The sequence below is a fragment of the Anser brachyrhynchus genome (genome assembly GCF_964034855.1).
Source record: "Anser brachyrhynchus genome assembly, chromosome: 2".
Lineage (NCBI taxonomy): Eukaryota > Metazoa > Chordata > Aves > Anseriformes > Anatidae > Anser > Anser brachyrhynchus.
Genome location: NC_137695.1, coordinates 46,147,775 through 46,172,211, shown reverse-complemented (window position 1 = coordinate 46,172,211; position 24,437 = coordinate 46,147,775). Strand labels below are relative to the sequence as shown.

The 24,437-nt window shown below is 39.2% G+C and overlaps 1 protein-coding gene across 1 annotated transcript in view; it reads left to right on the top strand.

Moving 5' to 3' along the window:
- The first annotated feature begins 882 nt into the window (after positions 1–882).
- CPNE4 (copine 4) overlaps positions 883–24,437 on the top strand; it is a 290,530-nt gene continuing 266,975 nt past the window's right edge. Inside the window, exon 1 of the mRNA XM_080581753.1 lies at positions 883–1,364. The gene's annotated coding sequence lies outside the window, so the exon portion shown is untranslated. The remainder of the gene's footprint in view (positions 1,365–24,437) is intronic.

Below are 24,437 nucleotides of genomic sequence, written 5' to 3'. Positions count from 1 at the left end.
TGAGCAAACAATAAAATACACCAAGGGCATCATTCACTCAGCTGCAATAAACTTATGGCCAGAACAAAAGAGTTCCAACTCCAAATAATTTTCTTAAAGTTTAAATAGATAGGTATCAACTGCCTCTGTTTGGCTAATGCTTAACATAGACTTCTTTGGTCCTTTATGGTAGGAGAACAAAAGCATGTCATGTCACCATGCCTGTGTCACAGGGACACATTACACCCACCTCAAAAAGAATTCTGCCCTAATCAGATGTACCCTTTCTGTTAATGATTGCAGTGCTGGCATGCAATATTCTCTCAACCCATTTTAAGACTGGGTTAGAGGTATTTTCACCTTCCCTGAGGAGCTGGATCAAGGCTTGTCAGCAGCATGCAAAAAAATAGAGCATCCACAGCCTGCAAATAAAGAAATCTGCAATAGTAACAGGATCTCTAGAGGGCTCTGAATGATGTTTTGATGCTGCTGGCAGGAGCCATCATTTTCCTTCAATGGCATCAGAAAAGAGAGACAGCAGTTGGTGTTGGGACTTGTAAGCAGTGGGGCTGTGGTCATTCTTAGGCCATTCAGCCTTCTCTGGTTGGGTCCAAAGCTGTACTGACATCAATCTGAGATAAAAAACTTTTTTTGCACAGTGGCCAGCTTCTTCTCTATTATATTTATGCAGATATAAAGTAACTACACAGAAGCTGATGGAGTTATTCCAGATGTATTTCCCTTGAGGTTTACACAGCTGTTCTTCCATGGATATTACCCTCAGCACCTTCTGATCTCCATTTTGTGGATGTGTTTATGTGCATCAGGTGCTCCAGATCATCACTCAGTATGATTTCAATTAGCTCTTTGTCTTTGATAGAGTTACACTGGTTTGCAGGAGCTCCAAAATACAAGAGAAGGAGAACACGAAAATTCTTTTCCTCCAGCTGCTCTGATGAAAAAGCATTATAAAAAAAATGGGAAGCTGGTGTTCAGGCAAAAAGAGATCAAATTCCAGATCCAATCTTCATCTGTATTGTAAAGCCCCTTCCTTTCAAATACAAGCACTTTTTCTCCAGTTTCATGTGATTTGTCTTTGTCATCATAAAGCGCGTGACTCAAGAGAAACAAGGCTGATGCAGAGGAGATTAAAATGCAGCTTGGTAGTTGTGTCTTAACAGGTTATGACTTTAACATCAGATTGAAGGTGGCATTATTCCGCTTTGTGGTGATGTTTATTTTGGCCTCAGGCCATCCCTGAGACACAAACCTAAATTCTGCACTGTATAAACCATCTTTATTCTTTTGTTACAAATTCCATGAATGAATTCAAGCAACATTTTATGGACCAGATCACACAACTGGACTACCACTGCAGGAAAGAGGTAAGGTTTGTAGCAAATTTCTAGGACGCAAAGGTCTTTAGACCACTAACACTATCTAATCATCAAGGCTTACTAATTACTTGTATGGGACTGTCAGGCTTCATGTCATTTTGATAGTAGAAGGTAAGATATTTCTTGTACTGGAGGAAGAGAAAAACATTTTCTTCCAGCTAGCCATCATTGCAGCTGTCTGTCTGGGTTAAAGCCAGAAGTGTTTCATCTGGGTGCTAACATAAGTTCAAACAACCTCCCCGTGTTTAATCAAGCATCAAGCTATTGTCCTTGTGTGCCTTAGAATACCTGAGGGGTTTGGGCTCCTGCTTTCTTTAATTTTTAATAATTACATTTAACTTTGAAGTAACACACAATAACTATGATTAAAACGATTGTTCTGCTCAGCTGGAATGATTTCTGATCATGCCCTAGCACAATGCGGCAAGATTTGAAATGTAAATACGTGGGAGTGAAGATATGTTCTTTCACTATTTATTTATTTTTTTATTTCCACTGGAATAAAACAAAAATACTTTATAAAAACACAACCTGAGGTCAAATGCAAGTCCAAAATTTGTCATAAGTATTACATCTTGCTGGTGATGAGTGCAATCTACCTGTGGTGGTAGTTTCAGTTTTGGCACTTAAATCCTGGATTAGGAGTGAAAAATTAATAAATTAGCTGTTTGCTTCAGCAAACTGTTCTCTCCCTCTTCTCCCTTCTCATTCTGCTTCTGTGTTGTTATCATTCTTCAGCCTCTTTGGGTTCTTGGTACTTCTTGTTATTTTTGCTTATGTTTATTTTAACTATTGAAGCATTTTATGCTAAGATATAAGCATACTGTAATGACACATTTCAAATCTGTTTTGGCTATGTGTTTTCTTGAGAGAGTAGTGGTTGATTGAAATATTGACACAAAGATTTTATGAATGAAACTATCAGAACTGTTACAATGGAGGACTGTTATCAAACTGTCAAAGTTCTTGATATTTCCAGTGTGACTTTTATCAGTAAAATTTTCATTGACTTGCCAATATGGTTGTTATAACCAAATTATATATGTTTCAGGGCATATATCTAATTTGTCTCACATTAAATCAAACTAGAATAAGTACTAAATATCAGGGTGATGGAGGTTGAGAAGTTTTGGAGACAAAAATCTTTAATTTGCTGACACTGAGTTGCTTCTGTCAGAAATTTTAATATGCTTTCTAATATATGTATATATATATAAAGTGATGTTCCATCTTCGTACCTACTATGTTGTCCATATAAAGTACAAAAGGTGTAAAAGTGTATTCTGCAAAACTATGGAACGAGCTTTCCGTAGGGCAATAGCCAAAGTGATGAACAGGCAATTGTGGCAAGTAATCTGCTGTTTTTTTGGGGGATCTTTTACTCGTACCTCTTGTTGGCAAGGAGGGTAAGTTGGGTGGGTGAGTCAGCTTCAAGAACCCATTTTCATAGAAAAAGAAGGGACAGTAACAGGAAGATAGGCTTGAATTCATGCAGGGAGGTGGCCAAGGCCTTTGTGAAGTGCTTCCATCACTGAGACAGATTAATACTACCTTCAAATGCTGATCATTCTTGGAAACAACCAAGCTACCCAACAATTAGTAGCTTAGTTGATAATTATAATGTGGGTTTAGTTTTACAAAGTGTGGGTTTACAGGTTTGATTTATAACATGTTGGCCTTTCCAAAGAACTTGGGAAAGTGCAGCACCAAATACACGTAAGCCAGCCAAAGTACTTTGGTTAACTGTGGTACAATCCTCTCTATTCTACCTGGATAATTGACTTTGTCTTCAGTAGAGGCTACGTGCTCAGGCATGAGTACAAAATGGAGAAGCAATGTTAAAGCTTCAGGTAGTGGAATAAAAGCCTACCCTAAGGAATCCTGAGTTTAACAGATATGTGATTAAGCTCATGTTTTGATTTACATCAGTAGATGGAAGGTGGTAGCCCACAAAAACAAGCTTTGCTGTGATTTACATTTCTCCAAGCATGATAGAATTGGTCAGGTTTCATCATGTGGTTCTTCATGTTTTCCACATAATTGTGAATAATATATAGCATCCTCTCAGTCAAACTGTGAATCTCTTCTGTTTTGTCAGCTCTTGATCAGAGTAGTGTCTTACCTTAATTCAAAGCACGAAATGAGAAAAATGCAATAGTATGAAAGGAAAGTTTATTTTAGTGCAAACCAAATAAAAAATGTATGCTTAAACCCACAAACGAACCAAGTAGTAGTACAGAGGTTAGAAAAATGTTTGCATATATCTACAGACACCTTAGAGAATTATTTTACAAAGGTATATTGCCATCTAGTGCTAAACTCTCATCTGTTCGCTGTACTTTGAGCTAGTGCATTTGCAGTAGATTCCTGACTGACACTTTTATGAGAATCATCAGAAATTCAGTGATATATTGAGAAATGCAGAATAGCAGGACCACAGCCAGATATTAAGAATGCATGACCCCACTTCCAAATTTACATAAAGGTTAAGTTCAATGATTTTTCACTTCTACCGTCAGGGTTGCTGCCAATATAAATTTTCTGTCCAGAAAGAGAGAGTTTGTTAAAGTCGGTTCTTGTTTCAACATTGATATAAGTAATGAAAAAAGTTTTTTTTTTTTTTTTTTAAATATATACTTGTAATATTAACCCTTAGAAAAATTCTCTTTGTACATTTCATTTGTATAGGCACAAGAATTCAACATCTTCATAGAGAGAGATGAGCCTCAATTAATTTTACGAAGTAAGAGAATTTGATTAACCCAGCCTGATCTTTCTGGTCAATGTAGCTTCTTCTCTTTTTACATGTAGGCAAAGAGTTTGGTTGATTTTATTGCACGTTCTTTGCCTCTTGTCAGTAGTGGTCTAACGTAATTACTTTCAAGACGTCTCTTTAACTTCATTATCACCTCATGAAGCAAAGTGTATCTATATCTACACCCTGCTGTTTAATGTTTAGCTTCCTGGAAACAATATTTCATGATGTATTTAAAGGCTCAGTATGGCTTGATCGGTCTCTAAATTGTTAAATATTCTATTGGAAATCTATATTTTACTGTAGTCACTGCATTACAAATACCAAGTTTTGATAATGACATAGGCCGTCTTGGTGATTTTGGAAAAATTGCAAGTAAATGCAGTTTGGGGACTGATATGAATTATTTCCCTTTGGGGGAAAAAAAAGGAAAGGGAGAGATCTCATTGCAGATACCAGAATGCATTTCTAACTGATTTACCATCCTCCAAAACTATGAGACAAGCACAATGTTCTGGAACTGACTTGTTTTTTTTATAAATGCTTCAGAATTATTTCAGAAGTGACACTACTATGGAGTTAAATCAGCAGAACATTGTTGATATACCTTCTCTAGTATCATCTCATCTCCCGGAGACATATAGTAGAAGGACCTGTGTGACTTTTATTTCATGGAGTTCTACATTTGCTCAGTGGTTAAAATTTAAAAGTACAACTCCCCAAAATATGAACTAAACTCTGCTGCTTTATGTATAGTGTATAATACACAGTCCTGTTCACGTAGTCTGGTTACACATATTGAATATTCACTAAACCAAAACCACTATGAACTGGTGACCTTCGAACTTCTGGCCTCTTAAGCGATGGCATCTTAAACAGGACATCTTAACATCATAAGCCACCTCTGACATGAGATTTGTTTGTTTATGCACAGAGGCATAAAGTCCCCTACTAGAAGGGATTTATAAGCGTATTACGAAGAATGTATATTTTTTCCTTGCTTAAATACATACTAGAGCAGAAAGAAGCAAAAGAAGTGAGAAAATATCAGGCAATGCTTATGAACACTGAAATGTCCTGTCTTTTGAAAAAGCAAGACAAAAAGCATATTTCTAATACAAAACATCCTGGTACTTCTGCCTGTTCATAAGACTTCATAAGGCCCTGTACCAAGTGTGGTCAGGAATTGGAATGGGCTGCTTAAAGAAGTGGTGGAGTCACCATCCCTGGAGGTATTTAAGAGATGTGTGGATGTGACGCTTAGGGGCATGGTTTAGTGGTGGACTTGATAGTGTTAGATGATGATTGGATTTGATGGACTTAAGGATCTTTTCCAACCTAAATGATTCTATGATTCTATAATTTCTAACAAGTCAGCTCCAACAAGACTCAAACATTATGTCTTGATGTACAAAGGAGTGTGGGAGACCTGTGGCTTTCCATGGCTCTGATCAGAACAAGAAAATTTTACTGAATGTTTACTCTTTGAAGCAAAATGACTGTAAGTGGGAAGTCTCTTGGAGGAATGTGAAGTCTGGCTTGCAGTTCTGACTAGGCAACTGTTTATTTTACTGTTATCAAATTTCTTTCAAAAACTAAGGGCAGTATTATAATGCTACATGCAAATACATTTTCCACCTCTGTTCTTCAGGAAAGAAGAATTCTTTTCATTGTATTCCTTTCTATTGAATACTAAGAAAGACAAAGTGAAAACCAAAATGAAACTCTGTATATGAGATACACTGAAGAGGTTAAAAGTTTTTTATATCTTTTTCAGAGCTCTTGAAATTTGAATGTTCATGTTCACCACCATTTCAAGTCTGAAAGATGTAGGGCTGTTTAGAGTAAAGAAGACATGACAATAGCTTTCACATATTTAAAGGCTGCAACTAAGAGGAAAGTAATAAACTTGCCTGTGCTGGGCAAGGAAAAAAAAAAAAAACAACACACAAACTGGAATTGCAGAGAGGCAGGCTTAGCTTATACATTAGCAAAACTAAAAATAAGCAGAGTGAAGCACTGCCTATGGAAACTGAAATTTCCATCATTTAAGATGTTTGAAAGTGAGTTATGTGACTTTCCAATAAACAAATAGTTACACATCTGCTGCGTAGAATTGGAAATAAGCTAGATTGTCTCTTGGTGTCCCTTTCACTTCCATTTTTCACTAATTTTATGATTTCAAAACACAAATGCCTTGGCATGTACTATTCACTAATTCTTAGTCTGAGGGAGCTGATGTTCTTTTGGGACTGAAAACTCTTGCAATTGAAAACTTTTGTATTTGGTCTGGGCAGCATAAAATAGTTATATTCTGCTATATTTAGAGACAACTCAAAAGCACCATCTCCTGTGTGCTTTTAATTTCTATGCATTGCACAGTAATGTTTTTTGTCTCTTTCTAATTAACGAAGTTCAGTTTAAAAAAATGAGTTAATTTTCACCTGCTTAATATTTACCTCTATTCTGGCATAGTACTATAGAATATTTGAAGCTGATGAGTTGGTTGAAGGCAATGAGGCCAAATTCAACGTATAGCCCAGTTGCTAACTCCTCCCCATTATGATACAGATAAGAGATTACATTCCCTGCAGACAATTTTTTTTGAGTTGTGTTAATGAAGAATATTGTGGATGCTTCTGCAAAAATGAATTTTCTCCTCAAACCACTTAACAATTCCACTTACTGGTGTTTTGCCAAACACTCTAAGTGTTTTCCATAACTAAAGCTTCTGCAGTCAAATTGTAAAAGATGACAGCATGATAAGAAGAAATCTAGATAATTGTGCATAGTGTGGACTTCATGCCCATCAACTCCATGTGACAGCTGGTCCTCAAAGGTGTGACTGTCTCTAATGCCTACTAGCTGTTGATTTCGATACTGTCAGGCTTCTGGGATAACTGATATTTAGCCTTAGTCAGAAAATGGCAGGAGACTGGACAAACTGTATGTGGAGTAAGCTGTAACATTCTGGAGAAATTACTTTTTTGATTGAAGCCCTGAACTGATTTGCAGACACCTGGCTGGAGTTTAAGACCACAGTTGGTTTCCTGTTTGATTTCTGATGTGAGCTTTTCGAGGCAGTGGAAGCAGGGTCATGGGGCCTGGGAAGAGTACGGGCATGCTGCCTGAATGTGCAGGGATGGGATCAGGAAAGGCTGTGATTGCAGTGCAGAGGCTGCTCCTGTTGACACGGAGCTAAGCTTAGCTGCCTGAGAAGCCCAGTGAATGAGCTGGGTCAGGGTGCTGTGACACTGTGACTGAGATCCCTCCATGCTCCAGCCTCGCTAGCTTGTTACTGCTGCAGTTTCAGTCTATCCAGAAGCTAGATCTGTTACTACTGATGAGATACTCTCTTTGTTTAGAGGAAGAAAAGTAGGAAGCATGCCTGCTTCATCTTCCATTTTTTTCCCTGATTATGTATTGCTTGCATTTTAACCCAATATTAAACTTTTCTGTAATTACCATTTTTTAAAAGCTCAGACTGGTGACTTTTCTGAATAGGTCCTCTACAGTAGTGCTCAGAAAGCAATCTCTCACTTAGATGTCCTGAGCATTAGCTGACCATCAGATCATAAAGAAATGTATTCCCCTAGTATGCAATTACATAATTAGAGGCCTTTTGTGTGTGTGTGTGTGTGATCTACTATTATCAGGCAATGCTGAATTTTAAGCTAGATTGCACTGTTTTATGCTGATCTTCACTGCCGAGATCCTTCTACTGGGAGATCAATTTCTGCTTCTACTCACAGGGTAAGCACTCGTGTTAGCACTATGTATAAGACTGTGTGTTACAACAGCCATTGAATTCACTTGTTAGCAATGTCACACTGAAAGTCCCCAGCATACCTCTGTAAATGAAAACCTGAGTTAGTATGAAGATGTTAAGCATGAGAAATAATCATGTTAGGAAAGGTCAGACATTTCAACTGTATTGTTAAATCAAACAGATAACCCTTATCTCCGTAAATGCTGACTCTAACTTTCTTCCCACTTCAGGGAATCCACGGATGTGTGGATATATGATCCTGAAACTGCATCTTTGTTCTTATCTCTACTGCCTTTATGCATAAACATTTCCCTGCCTCCCCTAGTAACACTTATTTCAAGGACAGACACTAGTGTGTAGGTAATAGAGTTCAAAGCGGCAACACCTTTTACCGCTTACACAGAGATGAACAAACCTGCTGCCTGTACAACCTTATTCTCTATTCTCAGAAAGGGGGAAAACCCTTTGGATTTCAAGCCTACAGACCTCAGGCTGAGATGCAGTTCAGCCTCTGGCTTCTTTCCAATAGAACTGCCTGGAAAGCATCACTTGGAGGTTTAAGAGTGGAGAAGGTGCAACTTTGACTCCCTGTGAGTCACGGCCTGAGATTTTCCTGTGGCTGTAGGCTGTATAGCTCAGAGACCTGAGGGCAGAGGGAGCTCTGGGAGTGTTTCAGAGGGAACGAACAGCTCCTCACACCTTAGCATCACACACTTTGCTGTAAGAAGAGGTAGCCTGAATATGCAGCTGGAAGGCATGCTTTCTCAGCACTCTTTGCACCAGAAGTTCATGCTGGTTCGTTTCTTAACATAGTCAGGGGTTTGGATAAACCTTCACCCCTAGTGCTCATTGCTGCCGACTAAAGGTGGTGGTTTTGACCTGGGAGCTTTTTTTTGGTAAGCATAATATTGATTCCTGGAAAGAAAAAGGAAGTTGTCTGATCCTCAGGACCAAAAATAATAATGTCCTTTATGTGAACACAGTCCTGCTGCATTAAGAAATGTCAGTCACATCAGCAGTGTGAAAGTACCCTGGAAACTGTGACATATCCCACTGTTAAGCAATGGGAAAACTGTAACACCTCATACTCAAGGGAGGAAGGCAGTTAAAGAAATGGCTGTTCTAATAGCCAAGGATTTAAGCAAACGAAAGTTCCTTACAAACACTTCTTCATGACATTCTGGCCACAGGAATGATGAACAGTGCGTATGGGATAGACTGCCGCAGTGAAACAGAAATCATAACAGGTGTTTAACAAGGAAGCAGGGTCCCATAACCTCATTTTCAGAGGAAGAACTCCAGTTAAATGGTAAAAAATTTGAGTAGGGATATCTATAGGCTATTCATTTACCTCTGCAAACAGTTACAAGGTGGGGTTGGAGGGCCCAAATGTGCATATGAGATTTGTCTGCTATAAAATTGCTGCGTAGAGACAGTTTGTGCAGTGCTTGAGATACGTTACTCTTTGTGTCTCTCAAGGAATCATTAATAGAAACTAGATAAGAGTAAAGCTCCTGAATTAGCTGTTCATCTTTATAGTATGTCTGATCTCTGCTACTATTTTTTTCTCTAATTTTCAAGTAATACTAGATGTATCCAGCAAAACTAATCTGACAATAGTTTCTATTTACAGCTGGTAACAAAGGTATTTCTTTTCTGAGACATGCCTGTACTGTTTTTGACTGGTATGTTGACCACGACACCAGTATTACTTGGAAAACTGAGGACCTTATCTGGAAAATAAAGATGGAATGGAATATAAAAAAAATATATGCTGTAGTCAAACAGCACATTTGTTGTATTCTGCCTCTGTCTTAACAACTGTTTCTAATCACTTCTCTGACTCAGCTGTAATCTCTATATTCATACATGCTTGTGTGTGCCCAGACACACACATACATAGAAATGCATTCAAACTGTTGGTCTCCACTAGTCCCAGTGACCTTACTTGCAAGAAATTATAAATCGTTATCATATGTTTCTCTGCACCAGAGCATACTTCCTTGCATGCTTCAGACTCTGACATCTCTGATCTGTAAAATGTGTTGGTTGTTTTCTGCTGGGTTTGTCCCTTGAGGAACATGGGACTGTCTTTAATGTTCTTTTGCCGTGTAAAGAGAGCCAGTCTGTGCTGTTCTTGAACTCCAGTGAAAGTGAGGCTGTGGAATATCAAATGTGAGTCTTCTCTCTTTCTGATAATTGCATTGTGCAATCCCAAAATTAATATTTACCTTGTGTATTTTGTAAGAATCACAAGTTAATTAGCCAATGCATAATTCAGTGTATTAATTTTCAAGTTCTGAAAAACATGCATTTTCTGCTGTAGAGCCTTATAGTTACATTAAGGCATAGAATATCTTCCCTGGGCACGTAGAGATGAGAAAGGTATAGTCTATTCTGCAGTGACAACAGCCTTCCACAAGGCCAGCTCCTTACCCCCTTCTAAAATCCTCGATCAGGAAATACTGCTGATGTAGACAGTCAAACATTCTGATAATATGGGTTGTGGCTATAAAAATGTAACTGGGATTCTTCCTGTAAATACGAGATGTTCCTGCATGTGAGTGAGGGAAAAGAATGGATGAATAAGTAGGAACAAATACCTCTGAAGTGCTACCCCTTTCCAAAGTCTTCGCCATTGAAACATTTGTGATTTCATGTGGTATGTGATCCCTTTTCCCCCTGTCGAATGGGATCCATCCAACAATCTGATCTCATTCACAATGCCTCTGTAGTCACCTTCAGTATCTTGTAGCCTATTTTGTGTTAGTACAATATACAATGCATTTCCCAAAGCACCAACTTGTGATTGCTTTTCAGACAAGATGTATGTTCTATCAAAAAGAAAGGATGGTTTCCGGGAGGTAAAGGGGAAATAAATAGCATCAGTGTTGTCTGCTAGATGCTTCTGCATGGGCCTTTTATCCCCACCAAGCCCTATGCACGTTTCACATCAGCTCTGGTTTGTACCTGCAGTAACCAACCTGTGTTTGTGTAACTAAACACAACACCCAGTAAAGCTTCCAAGCCATTGTACCTTGAACTATCCCCCTTTTGAAATCCACTTGATACAAAATGACCCACCTCTTTCTGCAGCTATTGTGCTGCTAACTTTCCATTACATTCTTTGAAAGCTGCAGCTGCCTGTACAGTACCTCTGCAAGCCGGCGTGGCCTGAGGACGACGTGAGGATCAGGAGGTTACCTTTGTACAAATCAGTGGCATTGCCTATCCAGTCTCTGACTTTGTGGTGAAATGTATGTTGTATTTAAGAGCAGGTCCTGTCTTCCATTCTCCCCTCTTGGCACGCCATGTTTTACAGTCTACTGCAATGACATTTCTGGTTCTTGCCTTCAGTTTCGCGGCTGATGAACTCAACAGGTTTCTCCGTCATGTAAGCCAGTTTTATGCATAAGATGAAGCTAACCAATTTTCAGCCACAGGAGTGAACCACACCAGACATTGTGCCTTCATTCTTTCTCAGGTTTGGAATATAAACTCTCATATCATCTGAGTGTACGTATCTAGTCAGTAGTATTGGTTGATAACTTGAGGGCAGAGGAAATGGATGCACAGCACTTTGGTATTTTCAGGCAATATTTGTGGAGAAAACAGAATAAGCTGAGCGAATTTTTGTTGTTAACTCCAAGCAGGGACAGAATTAAGCAGGAAAACCCAGCCAAATTTTGCTTCTCTTTGTAAATCTTTACAAAAGGTGTGAAGTTGAGGTATCCAGACAGATAATGAACAACCAGAAAAGGTAGTCCTCCACCACAGACTACAGTCTTTTTAAAAAGTGTAGCAAGACTCTCAACACTTCAGGCTGAGGGGACTGTAAATGATACAAGATGGTCCAGATTTGTCAGCTTCCACTACACAATCTTTGCCTCTAACTAATGTTGAGGTTCTTTCCTCGTGTAAGTACAGCTTTAAGGTCTCTTGCTGGGTGCTTGCTTATTTCTTTATATTCACAAAAGACACTCCAATGCTTCCTAGCTCATACTTGGCTGCCATTTGGAAATATCTCTGCTTCACTGAGCTGTGTTATCTGCATTCATCATGTTTCAAAGTCTTTTTTATCTTTGTTTATTGATCTTATTAGCATATTTTTGCAGCTGAAAACCATCAAACAATTACTGTGTGGTGTGATTTCTGTGCTTTAGAAATGGTCTCTCCTTAGTGAATAGCAATACACTGTTTGTCCTTGGTTTTGAAGCATTAGCCAACTGGTAGCTCAGCAGCCCCTGTACTGTATTTTTAGTTGGGTGGTAGCATAACGGCCCAGAGATAATTTTCAAGCTTCCCAACAGTTACAAACTTAAACTTTCTCTCTTGAGAGGGGAAATAACTGATCCAGGTTGTAAGTAAATGCAATTTTCATTAAACAAATATCGGGTTGGTCCTCCCCTTTGTACTCCTCTGAACAGAAGCCTGGAAAGGGCTGTAAGCGCTGCAATTCTACAACATTCCTACAGGAGATTTTGAAAAGCTTTTCAATTGGTAGTCACAAATATTATAGCAAATTTTTAATGCTCTAGCCCTCCTTGGTCATGTCTGACCAGATATGACAATGACTTTGTCAGGCTCAGGTGAAAAAACGTGTCTATCATAACCACAATTCATTCTTCTACGACATGGAGAAAGGTTCCAAATGCAGTGATGAATCTGGTCAACAGTTGTTTATAAAGTAGCAACGGGTATTTTTCTTTGATTGTGGGATTTTACTTGTTGTTTATTTTCTTTTACATATATAACTACACACTCACTGCTCAAGTCATAGCTCTTCTGTTCTCTTTTCATATGGTTGACGCACATCTAGACTGACTGCCTGCTCAGTGATATTTCTACCTTGTAGGACATCCATTAACCATGTTTTTGCAGAAGTTGTGTATGGAGCTTGCTCTCTCAGGACACATGTATTCCCTCACCTTCTCTTACTCTTTTTTTCTTTTTCAGAGACTTTATACTTAATTCTATGCTAACTGTATTTTCTATCTGCCTCTTTTAAAATATTCCTTCTTACTTCTACATGCTGTCATTATTTCATTGTTTCATTATATTCTTTTCAGTAGGAGATATTTTGTAAATATTACAGAGAGTGAAGGAGTACAGCTGGATTAATATGCATTATTGTGAAATGGCATGTGTCAGAAATCAGGAAGCAAATTCCACAAGCAGAGCTACATTAACAAAAGTTATTTCAAGACTAGTAACAAGTTTTGCTGGTCTAGTCTGGAGTCATCGCTATATGACTGGTTTGGGCTTGGATAGAGTTAATTTTCCTCCTAGTAGCTGGTATGGAGCTGGGTTCTGGGTTTCAGGAGACAGTGATGCTGACAACACGCCGATCTTTCAGTTGCTGCAGAGCACTGCTTACACAGAGTCAAGGACGTTCCAGCTGCCCATAGCGCCCTGGAGCCAGGAGGCTGCGGGTGCACCACGAGCTGGGAGGGGACGCAGCCAGGACAGCTGGCCCAAACCGGCCAGAGCCATGTCCCATACTGCATGGAGGAGTAGCGTTGAACAATAAAAGTGGGGGGGCTGGCCAGGGTGGGAGGGATGGCTGCTTGGGGATGGGCTGGGCATCAGTCAGCAGGTAGTGAGAACTGCATTGTGCATCGCTTGCTTTGTACATCCTGTTACGATTACTATTGTCGTCGTCGTCATCATCATCATTTCCCTTCCTTTTCTGTCCTAATAAACTGTCTTTATCTCAACCCATGAACTTTTTTTTTTCCTCCTGATTCTCTCTCACCACTAAGGGGAGGGGATGAGAGAATGACTCTGTGGTGCTTAGCCGCCTGCTGGTTTAAATCACAACGACAACACATCATTGTTTGCTGTTATAATTTTTTTATTCTTATTTATTGTTATAATTTTTTTATTCTTTTTTTCTGTATTGTAATGAGTTTCATGTAGGAAAGTATGACCCTATGGAAATTATTATTGCTGGTTTTGGATTAATTATGCAGTATAAAATCAAGGTAGAATGAAAAACAGGACATGGAGAAACACTGGGATTTGGTAAGAAAGACTCTAAGGAGGGATGATGACAAAAATATTAATAATGATGGGAATTCCTTTGTTTCTACAGAGCACAGAAACTTTGTGGAAGACACTGCTTCCAGAAAGTATTCCCAAGAAGTCAAAAAAGCATTCAGAATTAACATTGATTATTGGAAAATCTTCATTTACATGAAATTTTCCACATTATCTTTCTTTTCTTTCATATTGTCCCCAAAGGACCTACTTCTCCTTAGGGATTCTTGACTATACAGAGATACAGTTTTTTATGTAGTAGTCTTGGAATGACTGGACAGTTTACTCTTCACTAAAAAGGTCAGTGATGTGTTTATGTCTTCATCTTGCAATGTTGTATTAGTATGAGTTTAAAAAAAAAAAAGCCCATTTGTACAAGCAGCTTTGTTTAGTATGTTTGAAAGATTCCATTTTTTTCATATTTATCGATATTTTTTTTTTAATCTCCACAGAAATACGGTTAGTAAGAACACGACCTAAAGAGGTCATTTGACTGCTTAGCTTCAATAAGATTAAGCAGTAGCAAGCCTCCACTCGTCATTTTCACAAAAAATAACTGTCAAGAAGAAAACACCTGATGGTAGAAAAAGGAGAAAAAGATTAGTGACATTAAGTGTATTAAGTATTAATGGATGACATTTATGCTCTCCTAATTAAGTAGGAGGTTTGCTTGGTCTAACAGCACTTATTCAGAAATACACTGGTTTACCACAATGAATCATCTTAAGACACACAAGCAAGGTAAATGGCTCATGTTGATGCTGAGAAAGCCTATCTCATGTGGTTTTAGTATCCTAACTGGCAATACTCACAGAAAATGAAGCAGCTTTTCTGAACTATGAATGAACTCTTCCTACTTTTACATAGGGGTACAGTTTGCCCGTCATCTGTTGTGAACACATCTAAGGATATATTTCTCATAGCTTAAGTTATAGAAGATTCTTCTATTGTCAGCAAAATTTGAAATACTTTACCTGACTTCTGCCCCCATGTAGAGTTTCTCTTTCATCATTTTTAATGCCAAAATCTTGCCAGATGAGTTCAGTGAAGGAACAGGTATTTTTACCACATCTGCATTTGGCTCATAACACGTTACAGTAATGTTCCCTGAAGAAATAGCTGGTGGAAGACTCCAATCCTTTGTTCTGCTTTGTTGCCGTTCTACTTTTTGACATTAAATTACTCAGGCAAGATGTTTCATTTGAATATCTATGGTATAAATTACCAGTGTTGTTCTTCCCTAGCATTTGCTTGACAAATTAATTACCAATACAGTTTTGTGCAGCCTGTGCATTTGCAAGGCTGTGTGAGGTGGGAGCTGAGGGTTCAGCTTGTGTAAATTAATTATAGGTGCAATTGACCTTGTGTGAAAGTGGCTGTGGCACACATAAGATTACGAACCATTGTGTTAGGCTGTCACTGGGAAGCACCTGCTCTTTTTCATTCTGATTCAGTCAGTGTAATGAGTGGGATTGTTTCTAACAAGAGTCTGTGGTATCTCACTCTGGAAAGTGGGAGAGCAAGGGAGGGGGATTAATTTGGAAAGTGACTGTACCTCAGGTGCGTCCATTACCTGATGCAGATGTGTTGAGGAGACTATGATCCAACTTTGTCCCCAAAGGGTGTGGAGTAAATGGCATTGTGGGGATGTTAACACTGGCCTAACTCATCTGCTGTGGGGGATGGCAGTGCTGTGTGGAGTTATGCTAATTTTCCACTCATGGGTGACATGCATCAGTTGGTGGTACCCATGAAGCCTTCTAAGCTCCCCTGATATACCTGCTATGTGGGAAGAAGGAGACTTCTGATCAATGAAAATCAGGCAAGCGGAGGACAAAATGTAGCTAAACATTGGCCTCAGTTCAGAGAGACATCTGTTTAGCAATCCTCATGTGCCTCAAATTGTCCAGATACTTCTGTACTTTGCTGAATTATGACTATCATTTGCCTCCTTGTTTCTCAAAAAAAAAGTTTGGAAATTGTTACATATATACTTTGCCTGCTGTTCTGCTTTTTAGCTTGGGACAGGCGAAAGTTTTCAAGGTTCCTTTTTTTTTTTTTTTCTGCAGATTTCATCATCTTCTGTTAATTCCTCAGCTGAAAGAATAATCTATGAGGTCAGTTGTTTGCTACAGGAAGGATTATTCACCTTGGTATAATTATGATTTCAGGTAGCGAACAAAAACAGGATCAGACACTTCGCAAAGAATAAGTAGCTTATAAAATTTCAGGTGTCCTTGGCAAAAATACATACCTAGTACTTAAAAAAATAAATAAATAAATAAAAAATCTGAGTGTAGCATTTACCTGGGGCAGAATTACAAATACAAACATCAAAATTATAACATGCATAAGCTTTTACAGCGAGACCTGAAATGCTGAACACTGCTGAGGCAAAGTGCCAGTGGCACGCTGGGGTGGGGTGACGCTTTATAGAAAACTTTGGAAAATTCTCTAGACAGGACTTGATTTCTACCTACATCAGCATAAATTGCAGTATGTTTCCTGGAGATGACAGCAAGGGTTGGTGCTGAGATGAGAAGTGAGAAATATCTTCATATACAAAGAGCCCAACACAGTTTTTTTTATTCTTCCTTACCAGACTGAAAATGCCCGAGGTCTCTTTTCACCTGGGGAATTTTCCTTTTAAAATCTTCATTCTGGCTTCCATTTTCTGGTCAAATGAACATCATGACCCCAGCGTGAGAAGGCTGAACGTGGTGGGACTCATATTGACATAGGTGCAGGGAAGGAAGTCGCCTCTGGAGGATTTTCATCCAACCCTTTGCTCAAAACAGGTCCAATCCCACAACATCTCACTGTACCAGCATTTGACCATTCCCACAGTAAAAAAAAAAAAAAAAAAAAAAAAAAAAAGGAAACTTCCTAAATTCTAGCTTGTGGTTATTGCTTCTCCACCTACTTTTTAACTGAAGAGTCTCGCTCCCTTTTCTACACTTCCCATCAGGCAGTTTTAGACAGGAATAAGGTATACCCAAGACTTCTCATCTTAAGGTTAGACAAACCAAGCTCTCTCAGGCTTCTGTCAGACATCACGTTTATCCCCATCTTTGATGTTTTAAATATCTCTACTGCTGCCCACTTTCTGCCAAGCCCCGAAGGCCCCAGTAATCCTGTCACTGCCCAGCCACTCCAGCCCACCTGCCCATCTTTGCCTTCCTGGAGGTGCTCGATGCCTTTTCTTCTCCTGGCTGGGGCAGTGGGATGGGCTCTGGCTGGTGAGATTCTGCCCTGATGGACTCCTCAGAAAGCCCCTGCTGCTCTAAGCCCCCCAAGGGAGCTGCTTTCCCTGCAGGGCCCTGATACACCTCATCTTCTACAAGGGAATCCTTCTGTCCTGCTCATCATCATCTTCTAGGTTTCCATTAATTTCCTCCTCTTCCCAGTAACAGTTTCTCAGATCTTTCCCTGTAGATCTGCATGCGCTGGGGACAAATCACTGCCACTGTTGGGATGTACTAATGTCCTTTGCTGCCATAAAACAAAAGCTCGTGTATAACACTAAGGCAGGGTGTGCTGTTGACCTGACTGAGGGCTGAACCTCCTTCCTTTTCTTCTCCTCTTTCCTGACCAGATTCAGTGCAGGGAGTGGATCAGTAGCTGCCTCAAGCTGAGGCAGTCCCTGTGCATGACTGATGATAACCTGAAGGGCCAAGACCCAGCTCACAGGCGCTGCCCTTTCTGCCTCTCTCTTCCCTCATATTTTCCACCAGGGGAATTCATCTTTGCTGCTTTCTTATGTGGATGAGGGATATGCTAGAGGAGGAAACAAATGGATACCATTACCTCATTTTATGTAGATCATAACTAACTGATACTAAAATGCTGTATGAACACTAGCAGTCTTTGCTTGTTTCAACGAGTGAGCCTAAAGGTGAGAATCTTCATATTGTATTAGATTCCTGCCTCATTGGAGTAAACAGAAATTTTCCTTTGACCGTTACCATTCAACACTCAAGAAAGCAACTAGAATTTTGCTGCTGAATTAGATGGGTCCATAATTAAATATTTATACTGCACAAAGTTGCTCTGAATGTGGTTGTTTCAGAGATTTCTGAAGAGATACCAAAGGGCAGTTTGAACTGCTAGGGGACTGTACAGAGAACTGAGTAATATTTAACAACAAATGAAGTCATGATGGTAATGAAAAAACAGATGAGAGGGAAAAATACACTCGTTCTCAGAAATTCAGCACAAAACCAAAGAAGAATGAAATTATTTGAGGCACCTCAGATATATGTGAGCAGTGTGCTGTGCCTAGCTCTTCCAGTGTTCTTTCATTTAATATGTCCTTTATATTAGTGCTTTAGAATTAGTTTATATTCCACAGGGTCAAACATCAGCATTTCAAATTCAGTAACAACAGTTTAACTCAGGAACACATTTATCATCCTTCAGCTCTGCAATTGTTTAGATACAAAAGTACAGGGAAAAGGATGGCTTTTATTATTTACTTTTTTTTCACAAAACTTGATCAAGAGCAGTTTACACTGAGTCTTTAGAAGTCTATGTGCATTTACGCAGCATAATGCTGCTGAGGTGTACAAATACAAAAAAGTCTTCTCTACCAGGGACAAATCATTACATGTGTTTCTAACTGAGTTTCTTAGTCATCTGATAATAGCTACTTGATTGCTGATATGTGTTAATTCACCTGTAGCTGATGCCCTTGAAAGGCACTCTCAGAGAGAAGCCTTGTAGAGCTATATTGCTGTTTTACCTGCCTTTGTGTTATCTCCAGATGACATTTGGAAATGCTTGAATATATTGATGAAATTCTTTACTGTAAAGGTGGTGAGGCACTGGAACAGGTTGCCCAGAGAAGCTGTGGATGCCCCATCCCTAGAAGTGTTCGAGGCCAGATTGGATGGGGCTTTGGGCAACCTGGTCCCATGGGAGATGTCCCTGCCTATGGCAGGGGGATGGAATTAGATGATCTTTATGGTCCCTTCCAACCCAAAACTATGATCCTATGAAGCTTATCTTCTGCCATGTAGATGATAGGTACAGTATGCCTAGGTCCTTAAGCAATGAGATGTTGCCTGTTTTAGCCAGGGTATTAGCAAGCATTAATTGCTCTGAACAGCCACACCTGTGGTCCCTACCCACATCCTCTGCCCATGGGCCCTAGAGCCCCATTTAAGCTCACCCCACCACCTTCAATTTCATCCTGAGCTATGTTGTGGATTTTTTTTTCCTGTCTCCTGACTGGACCTTCATCATCTGCTGTGGGTGGGTTGTCTCTTGGCTGAGCCCCTTACTTGTACATTGTAACCTTGTCTCCTGTAGCTCCTGACTGGAGTCTTTGCTTGGACACCAGACCTCATTCATTGCTTGATGTACAGGTGGTTACTGAAGGACTCTTTAACCTGTCCCTGGGTCTGCCCACTGTGATTGTGCCCTGTGTGACTGCGCCTAGTTAGCGAGGGCACAGCCTGCACTGGGGTCACCTTTGACATGTTCCTTTTCACACCCCTTGCTGCTCTCTAATGCTTCTTGGGAAGCTTACAATTAAAACTTGGCTAAATGCTCCTTAGATTGCTTCTTGTACCTTGTTTGTAGCGTTGTGGGACTGGTTCCCCTGGTCATTTATTACTGATCTAATGGGAGATCATAGACTAGAGTGGATCCATAGCTGATCCCACATGAATGTTCTAACAGTGGTTCTTCTCCCACATGTGTTCATACATTGCTTTCAGACTCATAACATTTGCAAAGAATCAAATATGATGTGAATTTTCATAGAAAAAAGAAGAAAAACTGAAAAGCAAATGAAAATTGCATTATAGTTTACATGCAGTGTAATAAAGAGATAAATGGCTTATTTTTAAAACATGTATTTTATCACTTGACTGAAATATTAATATAAATCTTCAGAAACAACATTCTCAGCTCACATTTATGTAACACTAATCTGAGTCAGAATGCTGGGGTAGGTGTCTGTCAGGTTTTAGGTGCTGAGCACATACGAATTCTGTGAAGTTTGGCGCTGATGGTGTTCACTTACTGTGTTGCTGATTATTATTATTTTTTTTTTTTAAAGAAGTTAATGATTTTGTGTGAATTGGGGCTGTTTCCAGGTAGATGGGCTGTTATATCAGAACTCTCTCTTCCCAATATGTGTAAAGCCAAAAACTTTGGGAATTCTACATTTAGTTTAGCGAGAACACAAAAAATTACCAGGTGTGCATTGTTGATTTATAGTAACTGTTTTGGGTGAACTCTGATTAAACAAAATGCAAAAATCCTGGAAGAGCAGGGGACAAATGTTTCACAAGACTGTGTGTGTGCAGAGAGGGTAGGTGGCAATGGGCCAACCAAAAACCTGCTAGAAATTGAGTTATACTTCAAAATGAGCTTGGAAATGAATGGGGTAGGGGGTGTTACACTTCTTACAGGCATGTAAATCTTGGTTTTTATATAAGCTGAACATCAGGTTTGTTCAAGGGAAGAAATACTGTTGGATTATTATATGAAAGGCCACATCAGAAATAAGTAAGCCCTTAAAAATTGAAAAGCATTTTGTACCTGAAAGAGAATGTGCCTTATTTGAATTTATAAACAAGAAACGAAAAGTACAAGGAAATGACTTTGAACATTTGGAAGGAAGTGTCTTTTTTTTTTTCTCCTGTAGTCCTTCTTTGAAGAGTTGTCATTTGTCTCCACATCTGGACCTGCAAATCATAAATATATGTGCACATATATACAGTAATATATGCAGCCCGGCAGTATGGTAATGGGCAGCAGTACTGTGAAATATTTATAGAATATCCTGAGTTGGAAGGGACTCCCAAGGATCATCAAATCCAACACCTGAGTCTGCACAGGACCACCCAAAAATCAGATCATATGTCTGAGAGCAGCATCCAAATGCTTTTGAACTCCAACAGGGTTGGTGCTGTGACCGCTTCCCTGGGGAGAACATTCCGGTGTCCAGCCCTCTAAGTGAGGAACCTTTTCCTAATGTCCAGCCTGAACCTCCCCTGTCACAGCTCCATGCTGTTCCCTTGGGTCCTGTCACTGTCACCAGAGAGAAGGGATCAATGACTAACCCTCTGCTTCCCCTATTGAGTAAAACATAGATTGCCATGAGGCTTCCCTTCAATCTCCTCTTGTCTAGGCTGAACAAACCAAGCGATTTCAGCTCCTACAAATACGTCTTGCACTCTAGACCCTTTACCATTTTTGTAGCACACCTTTGAATGCTTTCCAGTGGGTTTGTAGTCCTTATACTGTGGTGCCCAAACTGCATTTAGAAAACTGCATTTAGAACTCAAGGTGAGGCTGCACCAGTGCAGAGCAGAGTGGGACAATCACTTCCCTCTACTATGCTAGATATTCTTAGAGTTGGACTTAAGATCCTTATTCTCTGTATTCTGGAGATGATAACTGGTTAGCATGAGAACTCTTAGTTGTTTTTCTGTAGGTCTTCTGTGCTATCATCTCCTCTGGGGATTTTTCCTTTTGGAGACACATGGCAGTAATGGTTGGTTACCCTAACCTGAGTCATTTGGTGTTTGATATGTTGGGTATATGGTTCATTTCTATCTACTCTTTCTCAGGTTTGGTTGGTGTAGTATGAGGATTCAAATAGCCTTTTTATGACTGGCCTTAATTCTTTTAAGAGCATGCAGTAATGTACTTCTAGTTTAACATAAACTCTAGTCCTTCTCCATTTGAGGAAAGGAGTTGCTCAGGAAGTTGGCAAAGTGAGAAGAAGGGTATTTTACATCTTTTCATGTCTTGCAGTGGTTTCACTAATCAATGAAACTTACTGAACTACTTTTGAGGGTTTACCCTCAAATTTCAAGTTACCAAAATTCATTTTAAAAAAAATCCAATTATATAACATGTAAGTTTATTTTTAAGCATGATAAGCATGATAACCGCTTGAAAAATATTTCTATAAATGATCATGAAAAAACAAACTGTTTTTTAAACTGGGGTAAGCAATGCAATTTTGAGGAAAATCATTCATTTAAAGGAAAAAAAGTTTGGTTAGATGAGATTGACCATTTCCTTTGAATAATTAGATGATGCCTTTCTCCAAGCACCCAGATGAAAAGCTTGCCTAAGGAGATTTTTGCCATTGTCTCCCAGTCATATATGTACTCTGCCCCTATACCTGGCATAGGTGGCTCTCCACCATGGATGTTCTCTGCTGTTCTAATGCCCTTATGCCTATGAGGAGGGGAGCAAACCTGATTAAAACTGCACTTTAAACAAGTTAGCAGTTCTATATAGCCCTGTTCATAAACTGGGTTTGACTCTCTAAATGATCTGCAGTTTGACTCTTATGAGGTTGGTTTCTTCATTCTTTTTTTCCAATGAAAGTTATTTGGTGTTGAATATTTGGGATTGTAATGCTTTCTCAGTAGTTTCTTCCCTAGCAGAAAATAAGTCCTTTCTTATATTCTTCATTTCACTGCTCTAAATTTGGCCTGTGTATTGACCAGGGAACGGAGATTTTGATGGTTTTACTTGGCTGTTTTAATCATGGTCTCTTTAGAAAAGGAAACTTCATTCTTTTGGAAGAATCACATGAGATTTTATGGTATTTTCCTGATAACATCTGTGCTTCACAAAGAGCTACATGTAGAGTACCAGACCAAAATCTTCTGGCATATGTTAGTGATACCACATCAGCTGCCTCTTATTTTAATTCTGTAAATGAGTTAATGAATAGACACTTTCAGTAACTTAATTTTCAGTAATTTGAACTGAATTTTTTAGAAACTTAAACTGTTTAAAATCACTGAAAATTTAAATTACCTAAACTGTTAATTTTTATTTAGTAAGTTGAGAAAGAACACTATTGGGATTCAGGCAAGAGTAGGAGGGATCAATGAAATCCTAATGTCTTTATGGTAAAATAACTTATTTAAAATGTTAAATTATCTATCATCTTTACATGTTTTAATGTAGTATTTCTATGAATGTCTATGATAGTCCCAGTCCCATTTAACTATGCCTCTGACCCTGAAGCCCATCTGGGCTTCATGTTAACTACACAGTCAAAGGAAGGAATTTTACTGTGTTCTGCACAGTTTTCTTTCTTTCTTTCTTTATTTATTTTTCCCCTGAAAGCAGTATGGGGTACTGCCACTGGATATTTTTAGCAATGTGGCCAGTTGCCAGTAATGATAAGCTATCAGCAAAGAAAAGGCTGGGAGGTTTTAGCATTTGGTAAGAGTCAGTGCTGAGAGGATGGATAATAACATTGGCGTGTCAGGACACAGATAGGGAGCTGTAGCCAGGACCAAATCTTTCTATTCTCTACTGCTGTTTGAGACATCTTAATTCCCCCCTTGCTTTCTGTGTGATGAATTAACTATACAGTCCACGGTCAACTGGAAGAAGTCTGTGCAGTGACTAGAACAACTCTGTCCTCATTAAATCCCATTGAGTTGCTGACAATTCTTTCTGAAGCAATTTTGTAACACTAAATTTTTAGGTTTAATCCTTGAAGTTGTCAAACTTGGGTGGCCAGGAGCAGGCATTGAGAGCTGGTGGCTGCACCAACATGCCTGGCACTGTACTGAAGCTGCAGAGCTCCTCACCACTAACCCACAGGGCTTCTGCATGAATCCTGAATTTGGGCAACTGCCTGCAGAGAGGCTGCATTTGAGGGAAGCAATGTAGGAGAAACCCTACTGCAGGTGTCTTCTGCACTGAGACAGTTGATATAAGCAGCCCCAACTCCATCTTTGTCTTGGGAGTTTCTCCTGCCTCTAAAAGTCTGACCAAAGCGGAAGCCGATACTGCTGTTAGCATACCACATGAGAGGCCACTTGTTTCCACGAGTAATTAGTTTCTCAACTAATATCTTCAATTACATTTTATTTCTGAGGATTTGTAACTTAGTATTTCAAAAAGGCAGTTAGAGAGCTTGTTCTTTTCTGAATTAAGTAGTCTGTACTTGATTTTGTTTCTCTTATTAAATTCTATTTAGCAATTTTTGAACTTGCTGTTGCTGGGAATGCAATGAATGTAAGTACTTTGAGACTTTCCTTTTGAGATTTTTCATATTTTGGACAGAGCATGCAGTTGCTAATATACAAATGTGGGAGAATGCTGTGGTCTTGTCAGTGCATACTTCTAGCTCACCACTTTCACTTTCACATTCAGGTTCACTTTTGTCACGTTAGCTAAGCAGTCAAGATAGTTTTGTGTGATGATAAAGTAGTATGTTAAAGGAATTGTCAGCTCATCCCCTGGACATAATAAAACAATATTTTACCATGAGAATTCAAACAATGAGGGGTTCAAAAGGAGCCAGAACAGAAAATCTATTATATATTCCCATATTCATGGGCCCCTATCAGTATGCTCTTTTGGCCAGCTTCCGTGAATGTTGAGGTCAGAAGCAAGAATTGTGGTATGGATGGATAATGCAGACTATGTTCCATTCCTATGACAATCTCTTCAAAAGTGGTTCTTGACAGGATGAAGCTGTTAAGGACATTCCTGTAAGGAA